The sequence below is a fragment of the Equus asinus genome, chromosome 2, assembly GCF_041296235.1.
Source record: "Equus asinus isolate D_3611 breed Donkey chromosome 2, EquAss-T2T_v2, whole genome shotgun sequence".
In the NCBI taxonomy this organism is placed as follows: domain Eukaryota; kingdom Metazoa; phylum Chordata; class Mammalia; order Perissodactyla; family Equidae; genus Equus; species Equus asinus.
The window spans coordinates 127,155,507-127,176,137 of record NC_091791.1 but is presented as its reverse complement, the minus strand read 5'-3'; the positions used below and the strand labels follow the sequence as shown (position 1 = coordinate 127,176,137).

At 50.1% G+C, this 20,631-nt stretch overlaps 1 protein-coding gene across 1 annotated transcript in view; it reads right to left on the bottom strand.

Moving 5' to 3' along the window:
- HCN4 (hyperpolarization activated cyclic nucleotide gated potassium channel 4) overlaps window positions 1-7,980 on the bottom strand; it is a 58,838-nt gene extending 50,858 nt beyond the window's left edge. The window contains exon 1 of the mRNA XM_070498372.1: window positions 7,808-7,980. The gene's annotated coding sequence lies outside the window, so the exon portion shown is untranslated. The remainder of the gene's footprint in view (window positions 1-7,807) is intronic.
- Between the last annotated feature and the right edge of the window lie 12,651 nt (window positions 7,981-20,631).

Here is a 20,631-nt window from a genome sequence, read left to right as displayed (position 1 = left end):
AATAGGGCTAGGGTAAAGGTCTGCCATAGGGAGCCACTAAGCTGTTCCCCTAAGCTGACCCTAGGAGAAAGTCTGCTCTCCCCATAGAAGGAGGGTATTAGGTCCTTCTGATCCCCTCCTCCCAGCACCCTCACCCCTAGACTCTGGCTGCAGAAACCACTGGGAGCCCCCATACCCGCCCTCCCCCAGTGACATTAGGACACTAGTGAAAGAAAGCCCCTACAGTCTCAATTTCCTATTGGGCTTGCCACCTGCTTTTTCCTCAGTTCTGCCTGGTTTCTTTAGGATCTGGGAGTGTGAGCTGTTGTATGGCCTCTTCCCACCCCCTGCCTATGTGCAGGACCCCACCTGTGAGTGCCGGAGCCCAGCAGAGCCCAAAGCCCTTTCATCTCCAGGCCGGCCCTGGCTCCACTGCCCTTGATCTCCACCCTCCCCATTCTGCACTCCCAGCTGTTCCCTCGGGAGTCTGCCAGGGTGCTGGCCAGGACATCGTGCCCCTCTCCTCTCAGGGAGGCAGAAGAAAGATGTGCTGACAGCTCAGCCAGGCCTGGACTGTGTCTCTGTGTCCTGCTGGGGCTCCAGGACGTCTGGGCCACCTGGACCCAGAGCCAGGCTGGAGAGCCAGGCACTTGGGGCTGGGGAGGCTCCTGAGGTGCCAGCTGAGCCGAGCTGCCAGGAAGTAAGTACCAGAAACTCCTCTGTCCCAAGTCTGGAATTCACCATACGTCAGAGCTGAAGTGAGTTCAGACAGAAGCCCCAGGAGTAGTTTCAACAGCCTGGGCTGAAGGTGTTTAAGGAGGGAAAGGAAGAGAAAGGCTGGCCTGGGAGAGGGGGAAAAGGCTTGGCAACTGGGGCAAGATGGAGGGTGGAGGGAAGGGGAGTGAAGAGCGCTAGGGAGCTGGAGCTTCCCCGGGGAACCTTGAGTTGGCCCAGCCTCCGACTAACACAGGGCTCTTCCCCTCTGCCAAGCCTTGCTCGTGCTGTCTCCTGCCCTGCCCCATCCTCTCCCAGACTCCTCAACATTTTCTTCTTCCTCCAATTTCAAATCTTTCCTTTTATTTGTTCAATCTTTCACCCAGTTGCTTATCTAGCCAACTTGTGGAGTACCTACTATATGATACTATAAGATCCAGCCCCTAATCTCCAGGCACCTCAGGTGGTGGCAAGAACAAGACAGATACAGACACTCATGTAAGGAACCAGGGACAAGGGCCATGTGATGTGGACAAGTGGCTGGAGGGCAGAGGAGGAAGAGCATAGAAGAGGGGGTGAGGGGAGGGCCGTGTTGGAATTGGCCTTTGAGGAGGGCATGCGTGATTTGGAAAGCAGAGACAGAGAGGTGGGGGCTCACTGGATGAAGGGCACGGTGTGCACAGAAGAGAGGCAGAGGGGAGCCTGTGCACCGGGACGGTGAGCAGTCTGGAGATGCAGCCCCCGTGGTCGGGGAGCAGTGAGCATGAGGGCCTGAGGGTGGGCTGCTTCTGGAGGCAATGGGGAGCGACTGGAACCAACTTAAGACAAGCCAGGACTTTGGGGACAACCATTAGGTTGTGCCCTGGGAGTCTAGTCCTGTGCACAGCTCTGCAGTGAGTGAGCAAGAAAAGAATAGGACACAGTCCCTGCTCTTGGAAGCTCACAGTGGGGTCAACGAGGTTAGATGCCACGAAACCATTCAGTCATCCTGTCAGAGGCAGGGACCTGGACCCCTGACCTCTGTGGGCACATAGAGTGAGCCATAGCCAAGGTCGCCTGGTTTGAGAGAGCTGCTCTCCAGCTCCCTGCAAAGTACATCTTTTGTATGGGCCCCCGGCCCACCTCCCTCCCACAAGTCCTGCACATCAGGATAACCTGCTATTACATGAGCCTTCTGCTGGATGCCTTCCAGAGAGAGACAGTTCCGCTGTGTAACGAGAGCTGTGCCCCACAGGTCACTCTGCAGGCTCCAGAGCAGAGGCAGAGGCAAGGAGGGGGTAATAGAGGCTGTGACAGCCACTGATAGAGACTGTGACAGAGGCTGTGATAGAGACTGTGACGGGGCTGTGACAGAGGCTGTGATAGAGACTGTGACGGGGCTGTGACAGAAGCTGTGATAGAGACTGTGACGCGGCTGTGACAGAGGCTGTGATAGAGACTGTGACAGAGGCTGTGATAGAGACTGTGACGGGGCTGTGACAGAGGCTGTGATAGAGACTGTGACGGGGCTGTGACAGGCACTGTGACAGAGGCTGTGATAGAGACTGTGACGGGGCTGTGACAGTGGCTGTGATAGAGACTGTGACGGGGCTGTGACAGAGGCTGTGATAGAGACTGTGACGGGGCTGTGACAGGCACTGTGACAGAGGCTGTGATAGAGACTGTGACGGGGCTGTGACAGTGGCTGTGATAGAGACTGTGACGGGGCTGTGACAGTGGCTGTGATAGAGACTGTGACGGGGCTGTGACAAGCACTGTGACAGAGGCTGTGATAGAGACTGTGACAGGGCTGTGACAGGCACTGTGACAGAGGCTGTGATAGAGACTGTGATGGGGCTGTGACAGGCACTGTGACAGAGGCTGTGATAGAGACTGTGACGGGGCTGTGACAGGCACTGTGACAGAGGCTGTGATAGAGACTGTGACAGGCACTGTGACAGAGGTTGTCACAGGGGCTGTGACAGGGACTGTGACAGGAACTGTGACAGAGGCTGTGACAGAGACTGATGGGACTGTGACAGGGTCTGTGATAGAGGCTGTGACAGAGGCCATGACAGTGGCTGTGACAGGGTCTGTTAAAGTGGTTGTGATAGGAAATGTGACAGAGGCTGTGACAGAGATTGATGGGACTGTGACAAACACTGCACAGAGGCTGTGATAGAGAATGTGACAGGGGCTGTGACAAAGGCTGTGACAGAGACTATGGGACTGTGACAGATGTGACGGGCTATGACAGGGACTATGATGGGGCTGTGCAGGGGCTGTGACAGAAGTGACAGGGCTGTAATAGGGGCTAAGAAAGGGGCTGTGACAGGTCCTGGGACAGGGGCTGTGAAAGACTGGGAGAGGGACTGGGACAGAAAAGTGACTAGAATCTGGAACCATAATCAGAGTTGGGACAACAGCTCCTCGAGCCCAGGCCCACACTCCCACAGTCGACAGAGCAGTTGGCGGTGACAACAGCAACACAGCAAACACACGGGCCCAGCCAGGCCCAGGCATGTGTGGAAATGCCAGCAGGCTGAAGCTGCCATAGGAAGAGAGCAAGAGGGAGGTGAGAGAGGCTGGTCCCCATGCAGCTCTACCGTGCATTCCTGTATGTCCATGGGCAAGTTTCTGGGCCTCAGTTTCCTCGATAATGCCTGCCTTGGGGAGAAGTCAGATTGCAGAGTGAGATAGGTGCAAACGTGGACTGACTGAGGGTCCCTGTGAGAGTCCAAGTTATTGCAAGAGGTCTCTGAATCTCCAGTCTCCCCAAGCACAGCCCGCTGACTGGGTAAGGAACGCGCCCTCCATATGTACGAACAATCACTTCCCCCATGTGTGGGTGCTAGTGTGAGGAATAAAACACAAATTTGTTTTAAAGTATAACTGAATTCATAGTCGTGATAACTAACATTTCTGGAGAGCTAGCTCCGGCACCATACTGAGTACTTAGCACAGATTAGCTCATGTAATCCTTGCTAGCACCCTGTCAGGTAAGTGGTATTATCCCCATTTTACAGATGATTAAATTGAGGCTAAAGAGGTTGACTAGCTTGCCCAAGCTCCCCCAGTTAGAGGGAGAGCCAGGGTTTGCAGGCAGTTACTTCTGCCCCAGTCTCTTATCCTCACCCACCACTGGCAGCTTTCTCAGTCACAACTACTACCATGTCAGATATATTTAGAACTTTTGAAGTCAGAAGTTTTTTCAGTGAAAACAACGTCCTCATACTCGAATTGGCTGGGACCTACCGGAAAGCACTCCTCCAGTCCACGGGCATTTTTGGAACTCACATCCTCTCTGCCCCCCGACCCCAGGCACCAGGTTGGATACTGGGAATTGAAGATGAGCAGGATATGATTTGCTGCCCAAGGAGAGCACAGAACAGCCATAATGATTTCGAGGACTAGGCTTGTCGTTGCACCTTTGGGTCAGGCTCTCACTGACCAATGTGGGCCATTAACAGTTCTGGCCAAGCAGTCGTCCTCCTCTCTCGCTGTATGAACTCTGCAGGCTTTTCTTTTCTTTTTTTTTTCCGAGGAAGATTAACCCTGAGCTAACATCTGCCAGTCCTCCTCCTTTTCCTGAGGAAGACTGGCCCTGAGCTAACATCAGTGCCCATCTTCCTCTGCTTTATATGTAGGATACCACAGCATAGCGTGCCACGCAGTGCGGTGTCCGCACCCAGGATCCAGACCGGCGAACCCTGGGCCACCGAAGCAGAACGTGCGCACTTAACTGCTGTGCTACCAGGCCCACCCCTGCAGGCTTTTCTGATGGCCTCACCTGCTTGTCTCAACACCCTTCTTGAGTTTACAGAAGGGAAGTTCTCTGCCGGGCCTCTTGAGAAGACAGGCCCCTGAGCCTCTTCACAGAAGACCCTCTCCTCTGCTATCCTTGAGGGATGGATCCTCATTCTCCCAGACCCCCATGGTCAGTTACCCGCTATGTTTCTCCCAGAACTTTGCCTCTCCACCACCCATAAAGGTCCTCCACCCTCCTCCTCCTCTGAGGCTCCCACAGCCAGTCACCTCCTGGCTGTCACCCAGGATCATTCCCACCTGGCTTCCTCCCACCTAAGTCCTAGAGACGGCACCACATGAACCTTGACCCTGACTCTGGGTTTTCAGAGACCCTCTTCTCAACTTCAGCCACCCACCCCCATGGTCACCACCTAGAACTGCTCCACCCCTACAGTATAAATTTGCGCTCCCCAGGCTGACCTCAGCCTCTGCTCCTTCCACTCATCTCTGGACCTTCGATTTGTACCTGCTCTCCAAGGAGAACAAGCTCTGTGCTCACCCCCCGCCTCAGTCCCTTCCTTCCCAGCTTAGACTCCACGATCCACCCGCTCAACCTTCATCCCAGTGTCCTCTATTTCCTTGTCTCAGTCTCATGGCCCTTTTTGTTTGTCTACCTGGAAACTCTGGCTCTGGATCAACCACTCACCCTCTCTGAGGTTCATGGGTTACAGCAGCCCTGCCAAGGCAGCCAGAGAAAATCTCACAGCTGCCCAGATTTGCACTTCAAGTTCATCGTCTCTAATGTCTGCCGGGCATACCATTGTATTTTCCTATCTGCCTTGTCTTCGTCCCGTCCCATCAGTTACCACTTCTCTGCAATTTTCAACATCTTCCTACAGGATTCTTCCCATTAGCAGTTAAACCTGATCAAATCTCTCCCATCCAAGAAAGGTCCTCTTTGAACCCCACTGTCCCTTTCTCTCCTTCCCATCATATCCAATCTTCTTGAAAAGTGAGCTCATTTGCCTTTCTTTCTTGATTTCCACTCATTCCTTAGCCACAGCAATCAGGCTTCATTACCCATCGTGCCTTCAGCAAGCCCAAATCCCCCTTTCATTCCTTTCCTTACTTGGCCTCTGAACATCAAGTAACACTGCTGACTACTTCCCCCTTCTTGAAATAACCTCTTCCCTTGCCTTCAGGAACACGTACCCTTCTGATTTTCTTTCTACATCTCTGGACAGTCCTTGGTTTCCCTTGTGTGAGAAGGAGGGCCCTCTGCTGGTTCCTCACCTGTTGGCGTTTTTCCTGACTGTTGCATGCCCTTTCTTTTCTCATGTGATCTCTCTGTCTGGACACTCCACCCAGGCCCTTGGCTTTGGTTCCCATCCATGTGTGCAGCCCAGACCTCTCCCCTGGGCTCCAGACCTGTTTGTTCAACGGCCCCTTGGATGTCTTACAAGCACCTCACACTCCACATGCTCTTCTCCAAAGACCCCCTGATCTCCCCACTCAATGGATGACCCCACTACCCTTCCAGTGGCCAAAGTCAAAAACATGGGCATCTTTCCTGAGTCCTTCCTCCACCCCTCCACATCCAATCAATTCAAAAGTCTTGCTGTTTCTCTTTCATAAATATCCTCAAATATGTCTACTTCTTACCATGTCCACTAACACAACTCCAGACTATTTCTTGCCTAGGCTGTGACAACAGTCTCCTCACTGGCCTCCGTACCTCTGGCCTTGCCTTAATAGACTCCATTATCCGTGAGGCTGCCAGAGCAGCTTTCCAAAATGCAAATCTGGCCACGTCTGCTTAAGACTCTTCAGACTTCCACTGGACTTAGGATAAAGCCTAAACTTCCTAACCTGGCAAATAAGCTGCTTCATGGCCTGGCCACCGTTACTTCCTCAGCCTTCTCTCTCACCAGTGCCCTCCTAACTCTGGCACCCTACACTCACGTACTGTCATAGGCTTTCTGCTAGTGGTAATAGTAACACTCTTGTTAAGGGCTGTGGTGTTGACTACGAAGATGTTAGTTGTTGATGATTATGGTGGTAACTTTAAAACACTGCTCACCACATTTTAAAGGCAGTCCTTGGAGGCAGACCCTATCCCAACTATGCTCCCTTGCTCCTGTCTCTTGGAAGGTTGATTATACGTGCCCATCTCAGGAACATCTCCACCGGGGATTGTCTTAGGACTCTGGTCAGGGCCTAGGCTGTCTTCCCAGGTTGACTCTTGGATATCAGCATGGACCTATGTATAATGTTCACCTCTTTCCAGCCTTGAGTTGAGCCCAGCATGTTGGTATAGGAGCAGCGGTGGTGATGAGGGATAAGGTGATAAATATGATATGAAGATGCTGCTGCTGTCAGCACTTGGTGGGGACAAGGTTGGTGGTGGCCTCAGGACTAAGAGAAGGAGCTCCAGCCACTTAATGCCCCAAGCCCTCTCTCTGCCGGTGACTCTCAGTGATCAACTGGTGGGGTGCTTCGACCTTCTCAGAGGCTTAGCTGTGTAACACTGACCTGCCACCTACTCTCTATGTACACCCAGGACTGGTGGCCTGACCCCCATCATGGGGCACTTAGTGTGCCAGGTTGGGGCTCTGACACTCCTGGTATTGACAACATTCTTCCCCAATATCAGCATTTGTTTGCATCTATAAATATGCATGGGGGCTATTTTCTTAAATTGGGGAAGGTGGTTAGGGGCTAGCAAGAAAGAAGATGAGCAATCTGGAGGATGATGAAAAGGCATCTGCCCCTGTGGTAGTCTGAGTAATGGTCCCCAAAGATAATCAATTTGAAATCCCTGGAACCTGTGAATATTACCTTACATGACAAAAGAGACTTTGCAGATGTGATTAAGGATTTCGAAAATGGGGAGATTATTTTGGAGTATCTGGGTAGGTCTTAAAGGCCTCATTAGTGTCCTTCTGAGAGGGAGGCAGAGGGAGATTTGACTCAGAACGAGAAGGCAATGTGACCACAGAAGCATGATGTTATGCTTCTGGCTTTGAAGATGGATGAAGGGGCCATGAGCCAAAGAACACAAAGAATGTAGCACTAGAAGCTGGAAGAGGCAAGGAGACAGATTCTCCCCTCGAGCCTCTGGAGGGAGCGCAGCCCTGACAACAGCTTGATTTCAGCGCAGTGAAACTGCCTGCAGACTTATGGCCTCCAGAACTGTGAGATAATAAAGGTGTGTTGTTTTAACCCAACAGCTTTGTTGGTCATTTGTTACAGCAGCAATAGGAAAATAATCCAGCCCCTTTGCACATTCCTCCTCTGTCCCCTCTGTCTTCCTCTTGACTTGGGTTAATCCCCTTGGTGTTAGCAGGGAGGCCAAACACTGGGCGGTCGAGAAGGACATCCTCCTTACCTCTACTTGGGGCCTACTGCCCTCTGGTTCTTGAGAATGGCGGCTTTGGGAACATTGGAGGCTGGGTGCCTCCTCGGAGCAGTAGTCATACATGGGTCACTGTCAGAGTGGCTTTGCTGGCAGCAGGCACTGAACCAGGACAGGAGAGGAAGAATTCCAGAGAAGCCATATGGGGCTGGTGGCTGATGGGGTGATGCTTCAGTATGTGTGGGCTCCCTTTTTGGAACTCCCAGAAATACTTGTAGCAGAGGAGGAAGAGGGCAGAGGTCCTGTAGGTGCCAGAAGAGAAACAGCAGGAACTTTCAGTGATGGATGTTAATGGAACTTTATTTATAGTCCCAGACTGGGAGGGTCTGATAACATTTGTGTTACTTCACTCTGTAGCTAACTACTCCCTCCCTGCCTTTACACAAGGTGGCAGATTAAGCAAATAATGATTTCCAAATTCTTTTCATCCCCTTTCCCTGTTTTCATTCAGTTTTTATCTTTTTCTTATGGAATTGAAGGAACACTTTCTACACTGGGAAGAGCATCCCTTCTCTATCATTTATTGCTACAAATACTCATTCCTCCCATTCCGTTTGTTATTTCAGTTTTGTTGTGGAGTGTTTGCCATGCAGAAATTTTCGTTTTTATATTGTGAAACACATCAACCTTTCCTCTTATGATGTCTGACCCGGATGCTACACTTAGAGAGCTCTTCCCCACCTCAAGAAATATTCACTTGCATTTTCTTGTCTATAAATACATTTTCATATACACATATAGTTTATCTTTCCCCTATTAATCAGCAATGCCTCTTTTCTCATATACTGCATCCCTGTATATACGGAGACATATATTTCTGGATTCTATATCTGTTCCATGATTTGCTTCCCTAGTCCTGTTCCCACACCACTTCTCCCCACAAAAATTACTGTAATATATTATTATCTTTTAAAAAAAAAGATAAAGGAAACTCTCTCCTCTACTGCTCATCTCTTTCAGAATTCTCTTAGCTATTTCTTACCAGATTAATTATAACATTATTTGATTGTGTTAAAAATCATGTTGGTATTTTGATTAGAATTGTGCTGAATTTATAAGTTAATTTAGGAGAAACAGGTGTCTTTCTATCGTCGCATTTTCCCCTCCAAGAGGAAGGTCTGTCTCTATTTAAATCTTCTTTTGTGTCTGAGGCAAGTTCTGCTATGCTTTCAGCCCTGGTGCAGCCTTTTCTCTCATTTTTGTTTCTTTTTGTTCATTTCTGTCAAGTTTGGGGAGGGAGGTTTTGTAAACCTGCATTTAAGACACCATGATTCCCAGAAGTCTTTAAATTTGCACTGAATTGAGGGTGAAGGCGGGGATGAGGAACTGAAGCTGTGGATGTGGGTGAAATTCAGAAGGAGAGTAAATGCTAAATGAGAGGAACAGAACCTTGCAAAGCTCCCACATTTATGGGGAAAGTGAATGTGGTGGATGTGGTTGAGAGAGAGCACACCAAAGGGAGAGGCGAGAAACCAGCAGAGAGGGGTCAAGTAACCAGAGGAGGAGGAGAGTTCAAGAATGGCATAGTCAATAGAGGTCAGTGTTGCTGGGAGTTTGTGGAGAATGGCTGATGGAGCCATGGCTTGTGTTGGTTGTGGCTGGTTAGTGGTAAGGTGACCATATCATTTCAAGTTTAAATTGAGGAACACTTGGAGAAGACTCTGAGACAACAGGGATAAACCAGAATTGTTCCTGGCAAACTGAGACACATGGTGACCCTAATTAGTGGTGACCTCTGAGAAAGTGGCCTCAGTGGATGATGACCAAGGTGCCAAAGTAAAGAGAGAGTTGAGTCATAGCTGGAGGGAAATTAAGGTTGAAGAAGGGTTAATTTGCTTGTTGGTTGTCTAGTCTTTAGACATTTGTCTGTCTGGGGGGAAAAAGGACTTAGTAAAGAGGGAGAGATTGAAGATGCAAGATATAGAAGGGATAATTAATAAAGAGAGGAGATACCAGAGGGGAAGGGAACAATATCAACAGCCTATGGAAGACAGGAGTTTAGCCTGGGAGAGAAGGAAGGACAGTTCCTGATATGAGAGGCAAATAAAAGAATGCATAACAAATCAGCAAAAAGATGAGGTGCAGAGAGGGAATTTGAGAGAACTCATTTAACTTCTCAAGAATTGTGGCTGAGAAGGAGGTGGGCAAATCTGTATGGGGCAAAGAGCCTCCCAAAGGAAAGGACTGGAAAGCCTCAATTCCTTCCCTTTGGGGATCAACATTGTTAGACCCTCTCTGATGGCTTGAGATGGTTCTGAATGAGGTCCACTGGTGGTGGGAACATAGACAGATTGGCCAAGCTCAGTTCCAGGCCATAAGCTGGCAGGGTTCTGGCTGGTGTGTGTCTGGGGCTGGATGCCTCTCCCATTCTAGGCGCTCTGGCACGTTGGGGTCTTCCTCCATTGGAGAACTACCTCAGAAATCCCTTAGAAATCTAGACCAATGAGGACATCACTGCGTTGGTGGGCAAAGATACTGAGACTGTGCAGGACCAGGTTCTACAGGGACACCTTCGGGTGGCAACAGAAGCCACAGCCAGAGGCTGTAGTGCTCTTGTCATCTGGCTTTGGATGAACCAGCCCTCTTGAGGAAGTCCTTGATGTACTTAGACATTTCAGGGTGAAGGAAGAGCTCAAGAGAGATACTGTACTTCTTGTTGCTTTGGATGGGCTTGAGTGGTTAATAAGAATATTTATGAAATATTTGTTATTTATACCACAACTTGATAAAGCATGTTCATATAATAGAATTGTATGTAGCCATTCAAAGTGATATTAGAAAATACAATAAATAAATGTGACAATATGAAAAAATATTCAGGACATATTAATTGAAAAACTAGCTAAACACAACAGGCTGATTTTTGAAAAGAATATGTAGTATGTCTATATATAGACAAATATGACTGCAAGAATATATACCAGTTAGCAGTGGCTGTTTTTGGGTGGTGGGTGGAATCAAGGGTGATTTTTCTTTTTACTTACTTATATTTTCTAAATGTTCTACGATGTGCTTGTATTGCCCTTTTCTAGTAAGTTAAATAACCCAGTTATTTTTTTAAAAGATTCCCAAGCAGTAATAGGACCCCACCTGAGCCTGAAGGAAGCATCTGTCAAAGGGCCAATGCATGATGCCGGTGTACTTTCTCCAGTTGCACTCAGCAGATTCCCTTTCCAAAGGGAAAACAACCTGGCCAAATTTAGCAATGCACCTAGCCCAATGCTGCTCAAAGGGCACCCATGGGACACATCCAGGCTGATCTGCCCTATATTCCCCATCTAGGGCTCTACAGACAGCCCACCACCCTTGAGCTGGCATCTTCAATCCAGATAATGTAAATAAAACTTTCCCCTTCCTCTTGACCCTGCAAACAACTATCCTGAGCTGGTTTGTACCCAAGATCAAAGGAAGAGAACAGGGTTTAGGAAAGCTGAACTATCCAAGGGATTCCTGGAAGGAATGGACTGCTGTTTGCTGTGGCTGTCATTCTGGTTATGTGACTGCCACGTTTACTGCACTGCATAAAGCTGTGGTTGTACCAACAGACTGTGGGCAGAGCAATGAGGACACTTCTAGAGTCAGATGGTTTCTACAGCTGTGTGGGGAAAATGCACATTGCCAGACCAGAACCCAGCACTCAGAGGCAAGGCCCTTTCAGTTCTAGCCACAGTCCTGGATGAGTACTATACAGCATCCAACCTTGAGTTGGAGGGTGAACACACACATCCTCACCTGGGTTGTTGGCTTATCCCCCATGCATCAGTGAGTCTGACTCAGGAAAGGCCCTTGAGGTGGTTGCTGGGCTCAGAGAACTTGCTCCATGTCAGCCCCATTGGAGGAGGGCCTAATAATCCTTCCTACCTATATTTGGCTGGTGTGTGTCAGGCCATAGTTGGTGGATATGAGTGACCTCCATTGGGCCATGTGGCAAGGTCTGGGGGCTACCTGGCCCTCTGCTCTTTCCAGACCCCTGAGCTTTTGATCCCTAAGTCCGATGTCACCACCTGCCCCATGGGAACCCCATTAGGCAGCTAGACCTCTCTGCCCATTGCAACAGGGACATCTCTCCCAGAAACAGGGCCATCTCTCCTTTGCCGAACAACAGGAGGAGTGAAATGGGCAGGTGATGAGGGAGGGGCTTCCCCTGACTCACCTCCATGCCCATGTGAAGACTCCATGCCACCTCTAGTGCCTATTAGCTCTCTCTGAGCTTCCCACGAAGACATGAAGGAAACGATTCATCTCTGATTCATGATAGGCACTCCATAAATATTTGTTGAATGAACACATGAGTGAGGGAGTAAAATAATCAATTACCCAATTTTGTGGGCACAGAGGCCTTAAATGGATGGATGAGGAGATAGACTCTTTTTAGACTAGGGACATGTAGGTAAAAATACCTATGGCGCTTGGCAATGAGTAAAGAAGAAAGGGTAGGATGTCAAGGTTTGTGACTGATTTAAAATTTTTACTTATTAATCATTTTTATGTACTAATCGTGATACCTAAAAAAGTCTTTCCTTAGCACCAGAACCACAGGTCATCAAGTTCAACCAAGTCAAAGTTTCAGATAAAAAAACTGAGGTCCAGAAAGAGAAGGGAGTATCCGAAGACCCCAGGCTGGTGGAATTAAAGCATGATTCAGGCCCCTGGGCTCCCCCTCTGCAGGGTTCCTCCCACATCCCATACCAGTGTGGTTTGGGGCCTTCTGCTCTGGGGAGGGCGTTTCTCTTACAAAGAAATATTGACTGGGTACCTACTGGATGCTGTGTACCTACTATGTGCCAAGTAATTTGTTAGGTGCTGGTGATATAATGGTGGACTAGGTGGTACCTTGACAAGAGAGGAGACAGGCAATTATGATGAGGAACTTGCACCCGGCTTTTGGAGCACAGCCTTGGGGTGAAGGGTCGGGTTGGGGGAGCTCTGGGTGGGGAGTAGACACTCCAAACACTCCTATTAGCACCTTTCCAGAGTTGCTCTGTCTCCTGCTTGTCTGAGAGCTCTGGCTCCAGGGGCCCAGGCATCCAGATAAGAGTCACACCTCAGAGGCTAAGGGGACAGATAAGCAGGATAGGCTGCTTGGATGGAGGGAGCCTCAGGCAGGGGTGTCAGGTCCAGAGGGAGGCCTTGGAAAGGAAAGGACCTGCTGTCCTGTTTGAGGAGATGCAGGGGGATTGTGTGGCTCCCACAGTAGAGGCCTGAGCTCCAGTACCCTCTCAGCAGGCCCTCCCACCCCTAGGGAGTCAAACTGAGTTCTGCTCTTCAACTTCCAATCTGTCTTGTTTGGGGGCCAAAGCTTCTCTAGGAGGCCCCAGACGACTCCCAGTCTCTCTGGTCTTTTTCCTCCTCCATACTCCCATTTGCTCACCCTCCATCTTACTAACAACTCACCCATCCTGCCTCACCTGCCCACCCTGAGCCATTTCTCCCATCCTTCTTCATTTGGATAGGTCCTGAAACTCAGTCTCTTCTGGAGAAGTTTGGAGGCAGAGGCAGAGATGGAGAGAGAGGAATAGCCTTAATCTTCCTCCCTCTCCACCTCCTAGTACTAGCAGAAGGGCTATCCTAAACAGGGGCCTCTCTATCAGTAAGGGGCCCCGCAGGACAGGGAAGGCAGGTTCACACTAGGCCATGGAGGCCTAATAAGGAGTATTTATAAAGGGAAGCTAACAAGGGACAGTGCAAGGCCCCATCGAGAAACAGCAGGGAAGCAGCTTCCACCCCTAGGCCTAAAGGGGCAGATGGAAGGAGCAGTTACTGGAATCTGGAGTGAGGAACTCTCCCGAGAGGGCCACTGACAGAAGTTTTGGCCTTTCGTAGAGGGACAGAGCCCACCCACAGTGGCCTGGCAAGGAAGGTGCCGTGGAACAAATACCCTAGCCTACCCTCTGGTCTTTGGTGGTGCCTTCCAGTGGCCAGAGGGCAAGGGAATCCATTGATGCAGTACATAAAGTTCAGCTTCTCAGGCACAGAGTGGGTGGAGAAGCACAGAGAGTGGATCTGGAGGGACAAACTGAAGATATCCAGCTCATCTGACCATCTGCAGGGCACTGTGCTGAAGTGTCACATGGGTCATCTCATTTAATGACTATGACAGTCCTATGAGGCAGGCACTATTATTATCCCCATTTTAGAGAGAAGGAATCTGAAGCTCAGAGAAGTTATGGAATTTACCCTAATTTTCAGCTAGTGAAAGGTGGAGTACAGATTTGAACCAAGGCAGCCTGACTCCAGGGCTGTGGTTCTGTCCAAGTCTTTGTTCAAAATCCATCTACCTAGAACAATGCTGTCCAAGAGAACTTTCTGCAGTGATGGAACGTTCTATATTTGTACTGCCCAATGCAGTAGCCACTAGCCACACATGGCTATTGAGCACGTGAAATGTGGCTGGTGTGACTGACTTGAGGAACTGAGTTTTAAATTTCATTAAAATTTTTTCATTGTAATTTAAACGGCCCCATGTGGCTACCCTATTGGACCACACAGGTCTAGACCTTACTCTGTGGGTCTTTGGCTATTGGGTCCTGGAGGGAAGAATTCCTGCCAGTCTCACTCTGCAGCTCACAAAACTTTGGGGAGGGTGGATTGATTGACCAGGTCTTGGGGATGCAGGTTAGGGTAGACATGAACTGAGAAAAGATGAGGGGCCATTCACACGGGGGGGGGGGTGCCCTCCCCCATTCCAGGTTAAAGAAGCTCATCAGACACATCTCTCCCCCCTTACCTGGGCAAAAGCAGCTATGGAGGTAGAACTGTGGCTCAGCAAGACGCTGGGGGGCAGAGTCCTAAGGCAAAGGGAACAAAGACGCTTGGTCATCTTCCCCAGCTGGACATGCTGATTAAAATAATCGGCTGTGGTAGGTCCACTTCTCTGAGATTTTATTGCTACCGCTACCTGGCCTGGGGCAGACCCCTCAGCACTTTTCATGCTTCTTGATCAGGAGTTCTTAACTGGGCTACTGGGGTTCCATGATTGCTCCAGGGGGGGGTCTCTGAATTGGTGTGCAAAACATCGCATCCTTGCACATGCGTCTGTCTCTGGAGAAGCTCCACAGATTCCATCAGATTCCCAAAGGCAGCTGTGACACACAAAACGGTACAGAGTCCCTTGTGAGGGTCTTTAGAGGAAGAAGAGCCTCCTGCTCGCCTGTCCCCACCTGCAAGGCCCCTCCCCTCCTGTGGTTCTGCAGGCAGCCCGTGTCCCCAGAGCCAGCTGGGGCCGTGTGCCTTTCTGCTCACCTGGACACAGCACTGCGCCTCTATCGACTGCCCTACTTAGGAGCTGCTGAGCTGACTGCAGAAACCAGGTCTGCATCTGCCCTCTCCAGAGGTGGCTAGGCTTTGAGGTGAGATGTGGGCAAAAGCCCTTTCAATCTCTAGGCTTGTAAGAAGGAGCATGAATTTTCTGGAGTCAAAAAAGACTTGCGCTTCATTCTGGATTTGTGCCACCTTGACAAGTTAATGAACCTCCCAAGACTCTGTTTTCTCATCTATAAATGGGGACAATAATGCCTCCCTACAGGGGTGTTGTGAGGATTAACTGAGGTAATGGTTATAAAGTGCCTGGCACTCAATAAACGTTAGCTGTTATCTTGCACAATTGGATCCAGAAATTTTCTCTACAGTGTCCCTGGCAGGAGGTTGTCCAGCTCTGCCTAGGGAGTTGCTGCCTCCTGAGGTGGCCCAGCCCCCATTTGGACAGCTCTGACTGTGAGAAAGTCCTTGCATCAGTCAGGAACTCTTTGAGTCTAAGTGACAGAAATTCAATTCAAATGGCTCACCAAAAAAGAGAATTTATTGGCCTAAGAAACTGGGAAGAGCAGGAGTGGAGGTGACTTCAAGGGCTCTAGAGACCCAAACAACATTGTCAGGATTTTTATTCTCTCCCTCTGCAATTCTTGGCTCTGCTTCTCCATGTGACTGGGGAGAAGGCAGCCAACAGCTCTCAGCATGTATTATCACATCTTAGTGAACCAGAAGAGAGAGCTTCTTTCTCCCAGTGACCACATATAAATTCCCAGAGAAGGACTGAGACTGGCCAGCCTTGGCTCACATGCTCATCCTAAGCCAATCACTGTGGGCAGGGCCATGGGCAATAATGATTGGCCTGGTCTTGTCACATGACCTGAGGATGGGAGACAGTGTACTCTGAATGGTAGCCATATTGGAACCATATGGAGTGTGAGAGGGTAGGATCCTCAAAGGGAAGAATGCTGTTTCTAGAAGCCTGTGGAAGACCGGTGGATGTTCACTGCTCTTCTTCCTTACAGTGGGCGTACTTCTCTGTCCCTCTGACAGTTTTCAGTCCAGCACCAGTCTTACCTCTGTCCTCCTGGCCTGCGTAGGACAGTGCTGTCCACTCAGCTGAGCCAGCCCCTCGGATGTATGAAGAGTCTTTATGACCTCCCAATCTTTTCTCCAAGTGAAGTTGTTCTAGTTCTTCCATCTCCCTGAGCACAATGAGTTTCCAACCTCCTTCCTCCTCTGCTCCTGGGCAGAAGGCAGCAATCTGGTGGAAGCTGGAATGGGGGCCAGACTTGAGAAGTACCTATTAGAATACTGATGAAAATAATGAGGGCTGTAGTATCCCTTGACGCTGGTCACTAACTTCATGTTTCCTTTAGCCACGCAAGAGGAGTTGACTGGGGAGGAAGGACAAGGAAGGAGGAGAATGTGGCTGGCAGGAGGAAGAAGGCAAAGAAGAGGAAGGTGAGAAGAAGGAAGAGTGGGAGGAGGTAGGGAGGCAGAGGAAGTAGAAGGAGAGGAGAGGAGGAGGCAACAATGTGAATGGGGAGAAAGCTTCAGCCCTCTAGAAGCTCTCAGGCTGGGAAGCACAATCAAATATGTTAAAAGGTACTCAGCTTGTGTGGCACAGACTGTACATGCAGAAGGAGCTCAAGGCTGGGAGCCACTCCCCTGGCTGGTCAGGGGAGGCTTCCTGGAAGAGGGAACCTTGAAGGAAGGAGAGGACTGCAAAGCTGGAGCCTGGTTCTGCAGCTTGCTGCAGGAAGCGCAGAACCATCTCTGATTGCCTGACTAGAGAGTAGGAGGCAGGCTGTCAGGGGAAGGGGCTTCTGCTCTCCTCCTCCCATTCTCCCTTTCCCAAGTGGGCTTCTCTGCAGAGGTCACCCCTAGGCTAATGAGGAATCTTCCTCAAGTCTAAAACCAATTAAACAACAAACAACTTCTGATTAGTTATTTCTCTTGATGTGAATTTTAATGAACAGCCTCCTTTCCCCTCCCCACCACCCAAGCACCTTGGGGGTTAACCAGATGTTGGTCTGCCCTGAAGAGCCCTCAAGGGTGTCTGGGAAAGCTAGAAAGGAAGGGGAGAGGGGCTCGGGTGGGATCCAAGCAGCTTTCCACAGCACAGCAAGCCCCACCAGTCAGCTTGCATGTCCCCTAACATTGCAGAGTGCCACTGTGTCCTAAGACAGGGGCTGCCCTCGGAGGGGAAGGGAAGAAGGGTTGGGACACAGAGAGACAGTGGAACAGAGAGATGGTGAAACACAGCCTTGGTCCTCCGCCAGCTCATTCTAGTCAAAGAGGCTAAGCATAACATATAAAAAGTTATCCCATGACAAAAGCTAGATGTACTTGGTGAAGGATGTGTGACTAGGTGGAGAGTGCCAAGCTGCAGGGAGGAACAGATGTGGGGACAGGGCTACAGGAAAAGGCAGAATGGTGAAGTAGGTAGAACTCTGTTCTATGGGGATGTGCTGAGTGGTTCTGAACAAGTGAGCCTCCCACTCTGGCTGCTTATCCTTCCAGGAATCTAGAGATGCTGGCTATCGCTTGGCCTTCCTCTGGGGACTCTTGTGACCCTCCCGTGAGATGACACAAGGGAAAGCCCTCTAAGCCAATGGGGCAGAGCAGTGAGTGTGCAGGAGATAGCAGGGCACTGTCTTCTTTACTGCCCTGAACCTTCAGCAGAAGAACCCCAGCATAACAGCTATTGGACCCTATTCAGTTACATACCGTCTCCATTTCGCAGACAGCAAACTGAGGCCAAAATACTCAGCTCTGTCTCCAGTATGGACAGGAGGGTGAGCTGCAGAGTCACAGGGTCCAGCTCTCTCTATCCTAAAATGGGAATCCTCTAGGATCCTCCCCAAGGACCTGGAAGCCCCTGGGGAGGTGCTGAGACCCTAGTAGATGGGCCTCTTAGGAGCTTTGCAGAGCTTTGCTCTCCAGCCCCACACTCCTGACCACTCCTTCCAGCTGAGCAAAAAAGTGCTTTCTCGAAAGGAGATGAAGTTCATGCTGTCTGCTGGAAGAAGGAAAGGGGGACAGCACCTCTTGGGAACTGCTGACACCAGAAATGAAGATGGATTTTTCTGCAGGTTCCTTTTCACTGTCTCCCTTCTTTTTTCCCTTCCCAGAGTACCTATTCCTCCTCTCTCTTCCCTCTTTGTCCCCCTCCCTCCGTCTTTTCTTCCCTCCCCAGTCCGTGTTGGCTCTGAAGGATGTCTGACTGAGGGATTCCAGAGGGATGTGACCAGGCCCTGGACTTCCAGGGAAAGCCCTGTGAATTACATAGTTATTCCCTGAAAGTCAGCCCTGCTGCCCAGGTCAGAGGAAAGGCATCTGAGTGATGATAAATTTAGAGCAGCCACCTTTAAGCCTAACCTCTTTGGCTTCTGTTTGGGGCACTAGGAGCCAGCCTGGCCCAGAAGATTGCCTTCCAACCAGACTCTGCAGCCCAGAGTTGGGGCCAGCTGTTCCAGGCCTGAGATTCCCCTGCGCTTGGCCCCATGTCATCATCAGGCACCTAGACCCCTCTCGCTGGCTTCACTGCCCCAACCTTCTGGAACATGCTGACTGTGTCCTCCTCATGCAGTGGCTATGGATGAGGAGATGAATTGGTCAGGTCTCTTGGTGACAAGGGACAGAACCCAGTTCATGCTAACTTGGGCCCAAAAAGGAACTCTTTGTGGTAGTATGAGATCATTCCTTTTGAGGAGCCGACTAGGGTCAGGTATGGGATTGGCAAACATATCCTAAGCAAAAGAAGGGTTGAACAGTCAGCCTAGGGAGACCAGGAATGCCCCTGGGCCTTAGGAACATCTGAACCCAAGTCTCAAGTGCTGAACCTCATAAGGAGGAATCTGCCTTCCTCCTTATGTCTCCATCCCTGTCTTTGCTTCTCTCTGACTATAAATCAACTTCCTACGCCTTCTGAGCCCCACCCCTCACAACCTCAGCTCCAAAGGAGAGACAGGCCCTTTATCTCAGTACCAGTTCAAAAAATCCCGGTGAAGAAGTCTGAATGACTCAGGTTGGGTCGAGGTCCCGACCCTGGAGCCCTCAACTATGGCCAACAGAGAGGATAACAAAATGGCTGCTCCCATGGGAACCCATGGGTAGAAAGGCAGGAGGGGCAGTTTACTAGAAGAAGTGGGGGCGCCCCAGAAATTGAGAGGAGGGATGAAGAGACAAATCAGTAGGTATCTACTTCGTCTGCTCTCTTACCATGAGGACTTTGAGTTTTTTGCAGGTCCTATTACAGAAGCTTTGTGAATATTACTCTCACTAACTCTGGTTTGCTACGGCCACAGACAGCTGGATGTATTTCTTTCCCTCATCCACGGCTCCTGACCTGGCATCCTGACTCACGGACTGCTGTCACCTGTCATACCAGATTTTGGTCCTGGTAACCCATACCAGCCATCTTGTCCTGGCAACCTCATCATCTCGGTTAGCTTTACTTAGCGGTTGAAATAGAGCCCAAAGATAGGAGCCCAGTATTTGGAGTTCGATATACTTGAGTTTGGATTAAGTGCCACCATTTACTACCTGTTGGATCTTAGACAACTTTTCTGGGGTCCAGATTCCTCACCTGCAAAATGGAGAAGACAATAATACCTAACCAGCAAGGTTATGGTATAGGTGAAAAGACATGGTGAATGTAAGCTCTTGGCACATGGTAGGCACTCAATAAGTGGTAGCCTGAAAAAAACCATGCCAAGGTATAAAGTCTTCTCAGCTCCTTTTTTAAACTGCAAAATCACCATATCTAAGCAGGGGCAATTTGGGGGGAATGGAGAGGGCAGGGGGGGTAATGATAGGGGCTGTCTTCCAGTCCCAGGCTCCTAGATGCAGGCTGAGGGCGAGAACCTCCATCTCTGTTCCCCATTAAGCCCACACATATCCCTTCAGGCCAACTCTGGAGAGCCCTCTGTTTCCTGGGAGAATGCCTAGGCCTTGGTGAAAGCCCGCAGGCCTGCCATTCGCCTCAGGGAAGGACGGATTCCCCAGGGCACGTCCTGAGAGCAGAGTGGACCAGGGAAAGGTGACCCTGCATGGAACCCTGGCCACATCTGTCCTGAGGAAGCTCCAGCTTCCAAATGTTTTGGGCCATGGGGAAAACCCTGAACACAGAGTCCCTTGGGGCCATGGTCTGCTCTGTGTTCAAATTAGCCTGATGTATCAGCACAGGCTGTCCCCTCTGAGGAGCCGGCCATGACTGAGTATGAGGTGTTGGCAAACATCACAGCTTCACTCCCCTTGTTTGGGCTGGCATCCCTGAGCTCCTGGCTGGTAAGCATAGTAGTGAGGGGGAGGGGAGTATGTAACAAGGAGGATCGAAGACGTGGGCACACACGTATAAGCACACTCGCAGACACAGACGCACCCACACACATGCCGGCCCTGTATGCAGAGGAAAACAGCTGGCTGGGACCAGAAGCCCTACCTGAAGCCTTGCAGATGCCTAATAATAGTAACTGAGCCAGCATTTACAGAGCATTAACCATGTGCCAGGCACTGGGCTAACCTCTTCACGTTCTTTATTT